Genomic DNA, 13889 nt, shown 5'->3' with positions numbered 1-13889 from the left:
AGGGTGGTCATTGTAGATCACTCAGTTTATATGATTTAAATATTTCATGTAACATAAAATGCATCAAATAAATAAATAAGTGTTTACACAAATCTGGGAATATTTGAAGCATGAATTTTTCTAAAAATGCTTTGTTAAAAAATTTGAAAAAAAAAAATCATTATTAAAATACTACAAATGCTCATTAATAATAATGTATAATCCGCAGAGTTTAAAAATGTGTATTTCATTTCACTTTCGTGTCCACATACTTAAATGACAAAAGAAAATTTGTTAATGACCTTCGAGAACATATGTATTTTAAGACAAAATTTAAGTTTATTAGCACTAATTAGGCTTAATCTAGCATGAGTGAAGCAAAATTAGCACTTATTAGGATAATAAAAATTCTACACAATGCATACAGTCTTAAGAATTTAAATTTTTCTGAGACCATAATAGACAAATTGAGACTATTAATTGTAAAAATTAGGCTTAACCTAGCATGAGAAAGCAAAATTAGTACATATAAGGTAGATAAAAATTCTACAAAAAAAATTTATCCAAGGATTTGCTACTTTATTCAAATTTTTTATATACTTTAAAATGAATAGAACAGTCGAATATTTAAAAAAAATCTGAGAATCTCTTTACAGTCTATGAGTAATTAATAAGAGTTTTTGGAAATTAAGAACATATTTTTTAAATTTTTCTAGTCTTTTAAATTTTTTACTTTTCAAATTTAACAATCAATATAGGCTGATAACAGTTATTCATAAAATAATTTTTAATAAAACTGTTAACAAACAACAGCTAATTAAAGTGCTTAATTAAATATTAGGTGGCTAAAGCAATTTTATATTCATAACGTAACAAAAATAACTGTTCGAAACACAAATATTTACAAATTTTTAAATAACGATTTAGATCAGATGTTTTTAAAACAAGAATTTTTATTAATTTCAAATGAACGCACTGCACCGTTTGCCAGCAAGATAAAAAGTTTCAGACTTTTGACTTAGATTTGCTCAGTTTTATGAAAGCATTTATGTATTAAAAATAAAGCGAATAAAAAATTAGCTAAATTTGATTTTTAATTCGATAAAGCTAAAGCAACTCCGACTTAGAATAGGAATTTTAAAGAAAGACCTGTCAATCAAAAAACGTGCTCTTAACAAGGAAAAATAAGATAATGAGTATAATTCTAGGCCACAAAACAGAAAGAAAGTATAAAAGGTTGTTTTGAGTATTTTATCTACGCCCCCACATAGATCACGAAATCACCATAAACAATTTTCTCTTCATTTTTAACTCGGAAATTCGTTTGAATTCTCTATATTAATGTCACGAATAAGTCGCATTGTTCTTTGTCACCCTTTGTTCACACTTGAAAGATTAAAGATATACGGCAGAACAAGCTGTTGAACAATGATGATTTGATTGAGTAATCATGCATTTAGTTATTTCTTTTTACTTTACCTTTCCGCAAATTGTACAAAATCCCTGTTCGACAATTAATTATCGTTTTCTTATTCTATTGTTACGAGTAAAATACCAAAGAGAATTATCTACTGAAACAATGTTTCTTCTTTGAGGGAGCATATCTTAATTTAATTAAAAAAATATTTTTTCACTGTTTTAAGGATTTTATTTATATTTTATTATCCGATCAATTTATTCTATAATTTAAACTTATTTTTCCTTTTCTGCAATTTATATAAAATCCCTTTAAAAGAATTCATTATCGTGGTTTTCTTTCAATTGTTACGTGTAAAACGCAGACGTAAAGTAAATAATTTTTTTTCTCCAACTTTTATGCCTTCGGTATCGTCTGCCAATTCATTTACAGAAATAAACAATTTTAATCTTTCTGCTACAGCTTGCTTAATGGAACAAAAAGTTAAATTAAAAAAATGAAATAAAAAAGTTTTTTATACTTATATCTTTTTTGTAGGTATTTCTAAAGGAAAAGAAATATTATGTTTTCTACTTTTTGTTCAGTATGAAAGGAAATCGAATTTTTTTAACAATGAAAAGTCGCTTGGTTTCGCTATTGCATATCTTTTTCAAATAAATAAAATTAATTCATTTATTGAACATTGTATAAATAACGCGAGTTTTATGGTTAGAAAAATATTGAAAAAATAAATTATTGTTCTCTATAAAAAACATTACAACAATAATGTTTCGTATCTGAATACCGATGTATCTTATTTTGTATGTAGATTATTTAATATGATATGAATAAAATACAGATTTTAAGAAGTATTTTTATATGCTGAATTAAAGTTAGAAGCTTAATAAGAAAAGTAAAGAGATAAGCACATGCAAAGTGACTTGACCAATCAAAACAGAATAATTACTTTGAATAAGATAATAAAAAAAAGAGTGATAAGAAACGGGCGTGAGAATTTTGACTTATCGAAATAAGGATATTAAACGATTTTTCGTTGCCGTACATAGTTGAAATTCTAATTATAGGTTTGAATTTTCTTCCGCTAATATCATTCAGCATTTCTCTTCATGTACTGATCTTGATTTCTGGGAATCATTCCATATTTTAAAAAATTCTAATAATTTAGTTTCTTCCAGTACCCAAACCTTTTCCAACTTACGGAAATCTATTCTAATTGAATTTTTTGCCCCCCCCCCTGAAGTTCCCTCCAACTTCCCTTATGCCTGTTACTTTTTATTATCTTGTTCAAACTTGTCCCTCTGTTCTGATTGGTTAAATCACTTTTCCCGTGCCTATCTCCCTATTTTTCTAATGTGTTCTGTTGTTTAGACACTGAGAAGGGTTTTGTCTAAAGAACCAAAACTATAGTATGCCAATCTTTGTATTCGATTTGCGTTTTATTTATGATAAGATTTTAATGAAATCGCCGTTTGACTTACTTATTTTAATGATTGAAAAGAGCCGTATCTTACCATCTCTTAATAATATCTTATAAAATTAAATCTATTATATAATATATTAAATTTTGTTACGAATTTATTAGAACACTATGAATAAATTTTTTTTATTAATTTTTATATTTGATAAAGATCATTAACAATTTGTAATAAGTGGTTGATAACATAATTATAATTTTTTTTTAAAAAATAGCACCGAATTTGATAGATTTATTTTTGGATAGCTAAGATGCAATGTGAATTCGTGATTACGGTGATTTGGTGATTATTTGGTGAATAATATATAAATTCGGTGTCATTTAGATATTGGAAATATATATATATATATATATATATATATATATATGAGATAAAAGGAGATAAAAAATATTATGCGAAAATAAACAATTCTTAAAAATAACATCTAACAGCAGTAAAAACATTATTGGCGAATAAAAAATAAATTTGCAAGTGAGTAATTTTATAATTTAAGTTTAGAGCAATTTAAAAAATTTTGTTAAATTTTTCTGTTGTTAACAATTTTACTTGATTTCTCCTTTAAAATTTTTTTTTTGTTTTGGATAATTTAACGAAACATTTTCTTTTCAAATTATCTTTAAAAAAGAAGAAAAATTTTAATTAGAATAAGTAAACAAAAAGCTTTCTCAATATATTTTTTGTTAATACTACAAGTTAATGAACTACACTATTATTTTTGATCAATTTACATGTGTGAAAGTGCAATGAACTTTCTTAAAGAAGTTATTCATGAAATCCGCAAGAAAGCAACAAAACAGTTAATTTAACGCATTTATTCAACCCTTTTGTGTACATTATAGTTCAGTCCTGATTATTACGATGATTGATTAACAAAAATTGATTAAATGCCGTGAAAATAGGGAATTGTATTTCTAAATTGTTCATTTTGAGTTTTAAGATTAAATAAACAATGTGTATGTCAGAAATTCTATTCGAAGTGTCATTCGATTTTTTTTCAATTTTGCTTCTTCTTAAAATCTGATTTTTAAAGTCTAAGTAGTTGTAATTATCGAAGATAGATGTGCATGAAGCTCCTAATTTCAGTTATTTAATTTTAAGATGAAGATGAAAGAATGAAAAATCAAGATTCTCTGCCGAAGAAAGAAGAAATATTAAGAAGAAATTCTATTCGAAGAGTCATTCAATTTTTCTATATTTTGATTTTATCAGATTTTCAAAATGCATGTGGTACTAATTATCGAGTATAAGGGTGCATAAAATATTTAAGCACAGTTATATGATTTTAAGATGAACACGAATTTATAAATAAACAACGTATAGGTCAGAAATTCTGTTCAAAAAGACATTCAATTTTTTTTTTGCAATTTTATTTTCTTGTCTGATATTTAAAATTAAATTAGTTGTAATGATCGAATATAATTGTGCATAAAGCTTTAAGGACAACTATATGAGTTTAAGATGAAGATGAAAATCTGAACAGAAATTGTGTCTGTCAGAAATTCTATTCGAAGAGTTATTCAATTTTTCTATATTTTGCTTTTATCAGATTTTCAAAATCTAAGTAGTCGTAATTATCGAGTATAAGTGTGCTTAAAATATTTAAGCACAGTTATATGATTTTAAAATGAACATGAATTTATAAATAAACAACGTATATGTCAGAAATTCTGTTCAAAAAGACATTTTTTTTTCTGCAATTTTATTTTCCTGTCTGATCTTTAAAACTAAATTAGTTGTAATGATCGAATATAATTGTGCATGAAACTTTAAGGACAACTATATGAGTTCAAGATGAAGATGAAAATATGAACAGACATTGCGTCTGTCAGAAATTTTCTTCGAAGAGTCATTCAATTTTTGTCAGATTTTTTATATCTAAGTAGTTACAATTATCGAATATAATTGTGCATGAAATTTTTAAGCACAATTATATGATTTTAAGAAGAAGATGAATATATGATTAAACAAGATGTCTGTCAGGAATTTTTTCTGAAGAATCATTTGATTTTTTTTCCATTTTACTTTTCCGTCTAATTTTTAAAATCTAAGCAGTTGTAATTATCAAAAATGTATTAAATTTTAAAGCAGAATTAGATGATTTTAAGATGAAGATGAATAAACAAGGTTTTTTTTTTTATTTTAACTTTTTTGCCTGCTTTAAAAATCGTTTAAAACTGGTTGCAATAGTCAAGTATAATTGTACGTAAAATTTTTAAAAATTTGTTGATATACTTAAAAAGTATATCCAAGTCATGTAATACTGTTGTGAAAAACGTTGAAAGAATAAATAAATAAAAATCGTACATAAATTATTGAGAAAGATTTTCGTTTTTTAGAATGGAACAAAAACTACTCATTTATATATATATTGGGTTAAAATTATGTAGTTGAAGATATATTTTTATATTTAAGGAAAAGATAAAGAAACCTAAAAAAGAATTAATAAATGATTGTTCCTTAATTTAAAACAAAGATTTTTACAAAAATGAAATTTAGGACTAAATAGAATATATTATATAATATAATAGATTATATTATATACACTATATGATACATAAGAAATATATTTTTATATGTAAAGAAAGGATAAAGAAACCAAAAAAATTTGATTAATAAATGTTTGTTAGTAAATTAAAAACTCAACATTTTCGTGAAGAAAATATTTTCACGAAAATATTAATATAATGCAAAAAAATATTTGGTACCAAATAGAATTTGAATTAATAAAAGTAATTAAAAATGTAAAATTTTTAAAAAAAAAATATTTTCACAACATTGAATTTTTGTACCAAATAGATTTAAAATTAATTAAAATAATTAAAGACAATATTTATTTTTAAAAAATTTAGTTTTACAAAAATTGAAATTCTATTTGGTAATATCCAAACAGAATTTAAATTAATTAAAATCATCAAAAACTTAAAATTTTTGAAAAAAATTTTTTTTCACGAAATTGAATTTTTGTACCAAATAGAATTTATATAAGAATAAAAATATTAAATATATTACCTGATCAAACCACTGCCTTAAGGCTCCAGACCGGCGATAAGTTGTATGATAGCAATTAAGAGCATGTTCATAACGTTCTGGTGTTTGCATGTCAGTAAAAATGAAGGTTACGGCCTAAAATTAGAGATAGAAAAGTATTTAAAGCTTTGATCAAATATTCAACATACATTTCGCGTGCCTGGAGTATTCTTTATTCGAATATAAAAAAAGTTTCTTTTGAATATTCTTAATATGATACATGAAGAACCTCGAAACAAAAGAGAAGAATTAAGAATTTAAATAAGAAACCTTGAATTTAAATATAGAAGAAAAATATCTTATGATAGATAAGACATTAACCTAAAAACAAATACTTAACATAACGACTGAAGATGAAATGTATATCGATCTTAGATTTGCAGATAAGTATAGTAAAAAGAAACTAAAGTTTTATGTAGAATGCTAAAAAAAGTGGATTTTTGTAATTTTTTTCATTTCCTTAAATGAGAAAAATTTTATTTCTCACAAAAGTATTATTATTTAGTAATGAACTAATGCTAAGAGAAAACTGCATCGAAAAATAATTAAAAATAACGTTCTTTTATTTCACTTATAAAATGCTTCCTAATTTTCTTAAGTTCATACTACATTTCAATGAGATTTTTTTTAATTTAATTCATATTTATTTTACTTTCAATTGGAAAGCAATAAATAATAATTCTTTAAACAATATTACACATTGTTTAAAGAACATTGCAAATTACAATTTAAACAATTTTATGAATTACAGATGGAATATCAATGAGATTGTCGCAAGAAAATTTGTTCTTTGAAGTAAATTAATTGATCACATTGAAAAGAAACGCAGACAAGTTTTTCTATAGCGGACGCCCCTAAATATATTGACTCTAAGAAGTTATAGATAATAATTCATTAAACAATCTTGCACTTTTTATTAATGTAGGAATACCAATGTGATTTTTATGAAAAAGATTTATTCTTCCTTCAAAGTGGATCGATCACATTGATAAGAAACACAAAAATCCTAAATTATTATTTTAAATAGAAAAACACGAAAATGTAAGCTAAATATGAAGAATAATATTAGAATTCAAATTCAACGACCTCGGACTTCTAAAAGAGAGTCCAAGCTCATTTCTAATCCCCACAATGATCTAAAAATACATATTTATGTATAATTCAGTTGAAAGTTACGTATAATGCATTGCTTTTATTAATGCAAATTATTCTGAATTAATCTCTTAGTTTACGTTCTGGAAATTTTATTGCATTGTCTATTATAATTCAAAGTCCAACTAAATTGGTAAAATTGAACGAAATAAAAAATTCTTAGAACCAAATTGCAGTAACATTAATTTAGTTTTCCTACTTTTTTAATATTTATGATCGCTACACTGAGAACAAAAGTATGGTAAAAACTACTAGAATACGGTAAATTTTACCATGTTTCTGGCTCAATGAAAACGCCAAAAAGCTCGGTAATTTTACCATAATGCTTTGGTAATAATTTTGGTAAAATTAATTATAAAATGTGGTTCATAATCTGTGACAAAATTTGGTAAATATGGTAAACTAAACTAAACTCAGAGGCACGACAGTCCATAGAGGGCCAAGGCCTACTGTGTCCATTTCAGTTTTCTTGACTTTTATGTTATGGGGTGCAAGAGGAGATGTTCCGGTTTGGCGGTCAGTCCAACTCGGAACACCCAGTGGTTAGTTCCCAAGCATGCTTGGTACTTATTTTATCGACCCACTGAAGGAATAAAGAGCTGAGTCAACCTTGCCCGGCCCGAGGATCGAACCGAGAAACTGTGGCAAGACCGAGTGAAGGGCAACCATTTAGCTACTGGGTGTCAAATGTGGTAAAATTTGGTAATTTTAACATGATACCTTAGAGCATGGCACAACTATTTATTCAGTATAATTTACTTTTTAGTTTTGTATTTCTTACTAAATGCGTGATAATAAGAACTATAATTTATAAAAGCAGAGTTCTCGGTAAACCGTTAGCATATTAACGGAAAAATTAGCAAATGAATGGTTTAAATACCGTATGTTTCTGTTTTATATTCTAGAATAATGCTTTTTTTTTTTCTTTTTTTAAACCAGCAATGTCATTATCTTACGGTGCTATAATTTTACCAGGAAATTGTTTTTTCTGTGCACCTTCTTGAAGATAATTCAACAAGTCTTTAGACCAGTGACTCTCAACCACTATATATATATATATATATATATATATATATATATATATATATATATATATATATATATATATATATATATATATATATATATATATATATATATATATATATATATATATATATATATATATATATATATATATATATATATATATATATATATATATATACATATATATATAAAATAATATATATCTATGCACATTTTATAATTTTTCCATGCTTTAACCGTGTGAACATCTTTGTCGGTGATTGTCTTGCCTCGAACAATCTCTTAAAATGAGAACGAAGTGTTTAAATTGTCTTTGACAATTTAAAAAAATGTTGAAATACGTAGGAAATTTAATGATTATTAAAATTATTAATTAACAAAGGAAAGCAAGCTAAATATTAACTTTCAAACTTAAATAAAAGCTAATCATTAAAGTAAGCTATGCAATTAAAAGTTATAAAACCAAATTAACAAAGGATAACTAACAAAAAATAAGCTAACAATTAATAATCAGCAAAAAAACTAGTTGACAGGAAATCACAAAAAAATAACAGTTAATAGCAAAAGAAAACAAGCTAACAATTAATAACCAGCAAAAAAATAACTCTTACTAACTAATAAAAAATTAGTCAAAAGAAATAATAAATCCCTTAATAAACATGCTTTTGTAGTACACATTATTTTATTTCACATTCAAGATTATTATCACAAACTATTTAACACAGTGTATTATAGGTATGTAAACAACTTTTAAACTAATTTTTTTCATTGTGTGCCGTCAAATTTCGAAATCGTTAAAAGTGTTCCGCCCTAAAAAAAGGTTGAGAATCACTGCTTTAGACCTTTATTTTTAATTATTATAGGAATTATTCTCTTTTTTTTTGAATTAGCTCAATAATTTAGCTATTTTCAACTTTCTTTTAATTTTTAATTTCTTTATTAACCTTTTAAGATTTTATTTTATTTGATACATAAATAAAATCTTAAGTGCTAATAGTGCAAAATGAAAAATTAATGCTCACGTAAACAACTTTTAAACTAATTTTTTTCATTGTGTGCCGTCAAATTTCGAAATCGTTAAAAGTGTTCCGCCCTAAAAAAAGGTTGAGAATCACTGCTTTAGACCTTTATTTTTAATTATTATAGGAATATGTCTCTTTTTTTTGAATTAGCTCAATAATTTAGCTATTTTCAACTTTCTTTTAATTTTTACTTTCTTTATTAACCTTTTAAGATTTTATTTTATTTGATACATAAATAAAATCTTAAGTGCTAATAGTGCAAAAGGAAAAATTAATGTTCACGGAAGTTTTTCTTTTCTTTCACAAAGGCGTAGTTTTTGTTATACATGTTTTAAAGGTTAGAAATTTATAAAAATGTTTGCTTTCAAAATGATGATAAGAGCAGTTTTCACCTATAATAATCCGATATTATAATAGGATAATAGGATGGGCGTGAACCAGTTATTTAAACAGTTTCTAATTTTGGAAGCAAATATCTATCCGAGTACACAAGATATTTTTAAATTATCGATTTTTGTGAAAATGACGCGTGGTTTTTACCATTTATCTGAACATAATTAAAATAAATCATTCATTATTATTTTTAACAATAAGAAATAATAAGTAAATATTGGTTAGCAAGAAAGTAATTACGGTTTTTTATTGTGAAATGAAACTTAATTTATCTATGCCAAAAATTAACTTTAATCAGTGATATATCTTCCATTCTGTTCGATGACCTTTTGTCATCTTAGAACAATTTCTTGATTCCTCACTGGAAAAATCTCCAGATCAAATTACGATATTTACGTGGATTACCGGCACCCTAAATTGCATCACCCAAAAAAATCAATTTAACGTAAAATACCGTATTTTTAAAGTAAAATATCGTAATACAGTAATTTTGCAATAATATATAATTTATTAGAATTATTGAGTAATTTTGTGCTAATTATTACTGTACAAATGACGGTATATAAAATTTTTTGTTCCGTAACATGTTTTGATAAAAATGGATTTAATGGTAAAAAGATTTAATGGTTACCCTGATTGCCGGTACTTTTTACCATAGTTCGATCCAGAATTTTTTATTCAATGTGTGCTCATAGAACTTATAAGCAAATATTTCAACCAAGTGTGATTTGAGGTCATCGATATTACTAAATTTTCACAATTTAAAAAGTTTTGTATATTTCACAAAAAAAAATGATAATCCAATTATGCAAGGTCACTGCTGTATGGGAGATCGCACATGGTAAAGAAAACCGTGTTTTACTACGATAATGCGTTTTCAGCAGCACATACGAAATTATTATAGCTTTGTTGGGAAGTGGCGTCACATCCCCCGTATAGCCCCAACCTTGCATCATCGGAATAATCATGTATTCAAAGTTTACAAAAAGTTTTAAACTGCAAAAATTTTAATAACAACTATGTTAACGCACTATAAAACGCACTTAGCTGAGTTTTTGATGATAGGGACTAAATGTTCTATGATCCATAGTTACCAAAAAAGTGGCAAAAGTCATCGAACAGAAGGAAAGATATTTGGCTGATTACTTTTTTTATGCCAGAAAAAAAATCGAATAAACCAAAAAAAAACGAAATATCTATTTTGTCCACCCATTATCTTTTTTTTTAAAAAAAATATATGCAAATTATTTATATATTAATGAAGATTTTTATCTAGCATTGTCCATTTGTAACTTTATGTTCAATAAAATTCATTAAACTTATGCGACAAATACTCGCATTCACAAATTTTCAATTATGCTACAATCCACATCAAATTAACATTTCTTTTATTGTAAATATATATCTTCTTAGTTAATAAACACAAAGGTATTGTAGAAGTAATTAGTTATAGAAATAATTTTATCAATATTTTACCTATGATTAATAGTAACGCTTCATAAATTCATGCAACAAAAATGTGAGGGGAAATAGTATAGATATAAAAATAAAATAACAATGCAAATCCAATTTATAAATTATAATACAGTATAAATATAAGAAGGCAGTACCAGTTTTTTTGAATCTTATACTTGATTTTTTTTGTAATGAATGTCAATGAATTATTTATCAGCACATGCAAATTCAATATAGCACGCAATGCAATAGGCGACACAAGGGCATTAAAGCACTTATTGATCTTCATATTATGACGCCATTGAAATTTTTGCTTCAAATGATACACTTTTTCGGCTACAGTAACCTACCTACTACTATCGATTCAGATATAATAATTTATAAATGATGTATTAAATTCATGCATACCATAGATCTCACCGGTAAATATTTACAGATCAATATTTGTAATACATTTGAGTCTAGTAAAATATAAGTCGTTGCATTTTCTTCGCATCTTAAGTCAATATACGCGTATATATTGGCACTTTACTAAGTCATTACGTGTAATTTATATATAAAGTAATGCATTTACTGAGAATTTGAATCAACTGCGAGTTCCGTCAGTTTTTTTGATCTGTTAGTATTCAGATGCTTTTTCAAAATATATTGTTAAAGTGAAGTGATTTTTTTTATTTAAACAATCTCTAAAAAGATATCTCATACACTTTAAAAATCTCCGTATAAAATTACGGTAAAAATTACTAACATCCTGAAGGTCGGTACGTTCTACCGTAAAGTCTATTTTTGCCGTAAAATATTGGGGAACAAAAAATTTAATATACTGTAATTTCTTATAGTAATATTTATTGTAAAATCATTGTTATAATTAGCGTATTTGAGTCTAGTAAAATCTAAGTCCAGCATTTTCCTTGTATCTAAAGTTAGTATACTCGCATGTACTGACAATTTACTGAGTCATTACATGTAATTTGCATATAAAATAATGCATTTACTGAGAATTTGAATTGGCAGGGAGTTCTGTCCATACTTTTTCCGTCCATTCCTTTCGTCTATTAGTAATAAAACGCTCCGTCAAAATATCATCTTAACCCCTTAACGATCGGTTAATTTTCAAGAAAACGGTCATAAAAGTGCCTATTTTTTACACACGTATATTATACACACATTTGATCAGTGCTGACATCTTGTTTAAAATAAACTAATTATCTACAATTACCTTAAAAATATCCTGGTACTACCATCTGGTGTGCAAAATGAGAAATAAAATATTTCCCGGCAAAAGAAATTAATTAGTTTTATTCTTATTTGCGCATTACTACTGAACACTTCAGCCCGGAAATAGCACGGGAGCGAGAAATAGAAGGCGAAACATCACCCCGTCATTCTCACGGGTGCGAGAAGGAGTGGGTTAAGGCGAAGTGACATTTTTCATTTAAAAGATCTCTAAAAAGACATTCCTTATATTAAAAGAAATCTGATGAAATTACGGTAAAAAGTACTGGCATCCTGAATGCCGGTACCTTTACCTTGAAGTTCATTTTTAACGTAAAATTTTACCGAAAAAAAATCTGATAAACCGTAACTTTTTACAGCAATATTTTATTCAAAAGTATATTTTATTCAAAGTAAAGTTCTGTAAATAAATAAATAAATATTACTGTATAAATATTACTCGGCTCCAGTTCTTTTTACCGTAATTATATCCGGAATTTTTACTATGTAGATAATTCTAAAAAATTGGAAGGAAAAATTGGGATTTGCAGCATCTTATTCTTAATTCGATTGATATTTATGCAATGTGTAATAAATGCTTACTTCTTATGCAATATGCTTATCTATTTAATAAAAATTAATACTATAATAAATTTCTTATTTAATTTAAGACATCAGATTATCTTAAACTGTAAATTTATCCGTAAAACTATCAACGTTGCATACGTTACATGAATAAATCATATAGTTTACGTTTTAGAAAATGGCATTTTGTAACATATATCATATTTCGTAAAAACTTAAAAAAACGCTTGAAAAATTATTTGAAGTACCAATAAATAAGTTTAATGTACTTACTTTAATTTTTATTAAAATGGTAGACCGAGGCTTGGTAGTTATTGTTTTAGAGATTCATCAAAACTTTATAATGTATTTTTTGAAAATATTTAACATAGCAATATAACATAGCTGTTCTTGCCATTTGCTAAGGATATTATCAATTACGTTTTATTTAAACTTAACATCTTTATTATTATTTGTTAACTTCTACATTGTTAATAATTCTGGATCAAATTACAATATTAAGTGCCGGCACTTAAGATGTGTTATCCGTAAAATAAATTTTTTCCATAAATATTATACCGTATTTTTTTACAGCAATATTTATAAAAATAGAGTAATTCAGTACGGTACTTATTACTATGAAAATTACGGGAATTTCAGATTTTTTCGTTCCTTAAAATGTTCCCGTAAAAATGGATTTTGCTGTAAAAAGTACCGACACCTTGAAAATTTGACACCGTATTTTCATTCAGTGTATTAATCCATTTAAATCAGTTTTTACAGTATAGACACTGCCAAAAGATGTTTTTCTGGTATTATACTGGCCCAATTAACATCATAAATATTCTGAATCGGTACTTTTGTTTGGAAAAAAGAATATTTTTAAGGTTTTTATAGAAAATCTTTGCAAAATAGTTTATATTAATTCCTGCCACTAGCTAAAATTATACATTTACTCTTAAGTTTTTACTATCAATCAAATTTTTATTTAAATGTGGTCAGAGTATAAAATTCAGAGTTGTGTTATGACCGAATTTATGCTCTGAAAAAAGAGCTACTGAAAAAAGAGCTCAAAACTACCGAAATATGGTAAAACCCACCGTGATTTTTGGTTCTGTGGGAGCACGAAAAAGCTTAGTAATTTTTACCGAAGCGCTTTGG

At 25.8% G+C, this 13889-nt stretch overlaps 1 non-coding gene across 2 annotated transcripts in view; it reads right to left on the bottom strand.

Annotated features, from left to right (window-relative positions):
- LOC107454187 (uncharacterized) overlaps positions 1–13889 on the bottom strand; it is a 213274-nt gene that overhangs the window by 20203 nt on the left and 179182 nt on the right. For both annotated transcript variants that reach the window (XR_015430869.1, XR_015430868.1), the window contains exon 9: positions 5881–5994. This is a non-coding gene — a transcript (uncharacterized LOC107454187). The remainder of the gene's footprint in view (positions 1–5880; positions 5995–13889) is intronic.

This window comes from Parasteatoda tepidariorum, chromosome 12, assembly GCF_982258835.1.
Source record: "Parasteatoda tepidariorum strain Cologne lab strain chromosome 12, Ptep-v5.0, whole genome shotgun sequence".
Taxonomy (NCBI): Eukaryota; Metazoa; Arthropoda; class Arachnida; order Araneae; family Theridiidae; genus Parasteatoda; species Parasteatoda tepidariorum.
This window is presented reverse-complemented; position numbering and strand designations above follow the sequence as displayed.